Source organism: Aplysia californica, unplaced genomic scaffold (assembly GCF_000002075.1).
Source record: "Aplysia californica isolate F4 #8 unplaced genomic scaffold, AplCal3.0 scaffold00479, whole genome shotgun sequence".
NCBI classification, from domain to species: Eukaryota; Metazoa; Mollusca; class Gastropoda; order Aplysiida; family Aplysiidae; genus Aplysia; species Aplysia californica.
The window spans coordinates 499,581-501,341 of record NW_004797749.1 but is presented as its reverse complement, the minus strand read 5'-3'; positions in this window follow the sequence as shown (position 1 = coordinate 501,341).

Genomic DNA, 1,761 nt, shown 5'->3' with positions numbered 1-1,761 from the left:
CTCCTCCTCCTCCTCCTCCTCATTGATCATCATCATCATCATCATCATCATCATCATGGTTGTTGCTATCATTACAACCACCACAGTTATCCCAACCTACGCCACCCCTTCCCCCTCCCCTAAAACGAACAAACAAATGGGGGCGCTTTCCATGGCACATGCCCCTGTCGTTCATGACTTACTGACTTATAATGTTTTATGTAAACCCTTGCATATACACACAGTGCGCCTGTAGCTGACTGTGTTATTTATTGTTTCTGCTGTTGGCGACCATACCTGAAACAGATAAAAGATTCTCTCTTATTTTGATCTCGGGTATTCGGTAGTTGCATTTGATTTCCTCCAAAATATCTTGTCATGATACAGTGAATAATTATTAAAGAAAAGAATGTTATACATGACCATGTCCGATGTTGTTTTATCCAGTTGAATGTTGTTCTAATTGCTCACATACAGTACAAGTTATTTGTCTGATTGACATTGTGACAGCAGTACTCAGTGATCAGTCTTGCTTGACAGGGCAGAGTCCTTTTGTGAGTTCCTAGCGTTGTTATGAAGCATCGTTAAACAAGCACGAACACATTTAACCATAGTGTCCCTAGAAGTTTGCTCTTCATCTTGATACCCAGACTCACACAATTAATGCTGTACATCTTCTCTCGCCCGTTTCTACCTTACGACTACCGATAACATACCAGTAGTCAACTGGAAAAGGACAGAGTCACAAAATGAATTGAAAATTGTAAGGATGTCAATTTCAAATTATGCATGTTGACTCATAACTTCATTTCTGTTCTCCTGTTTTTCGATAACTTTTGTTTGATTTCCCATTCAACTAACAAGGACAATAAACCAATAGTCAAACAGAAATGAAGTTATGAATCTGCAAATTTTGTCGTTGTCTTTTTTAAATTGATAATATTGTATCAATTTCCATTATGTGACTATACCTGTCCTTTTCCCTTGTGGACACTTTATACATTTACAGGAAGCGGCTCAGCTCACGGATGACCTTCGCGCGCTCTTATGACCTTAGCAGTTGCGAGCGCCGTAAAACCTTATACTATACAATACGGATGACCTGTTATGCAACTGGTACGTTACTTTCAGAAGTCAGTGGTTGGGTTGTTGGCAGGTGCTCTGGCGTGGTTTGCTTCTTCTTTCCTATTAGACATTTATCGTCCTTATCTCCCCTTCTTCTTTTTTATGTTTGTTACTCTCTTGTATCACCTCTAATCTTCTAGCGCTCATATGACCTTATGCAGCCCTGAGCGCCGTAAAACCTCTACTAAAACTTAAAGGAATCAGTGCCTTCAGGTGAGGACCATAGATTGGAGCTGGGTACAGTGTGTGTCATGCAGCTAGGCAAAATATGTTGTAAAATAGTAATAAATAACATTTTTATTGACCCCCATGTGGCAATTTGGATTGCCATTGCAAACATACATAACATAGATATAAATACATAAATACATACATACATACATAAATACACAATATTACACCAATACAGAACAGTTCTGCAAACATGCTGTGTTGTTCACAACTGTGCAGCGCCTGTTTTCTTTTGTTTTGTTGAGGGGGTTTTTTGTTGCTCAGGTTGTGGTGTCTTGTTCAAGGACGCACCCCAGTGACCACCCACCTAAACCCCGCGTCACCGACACTTGCTTGACTTTACTTTTTGAGTCAGAACTCACTACCCAACAAGCCACCGAAGACCCCAATGAAACGAACACGAAACAAGCATAATGAGCACTGAGA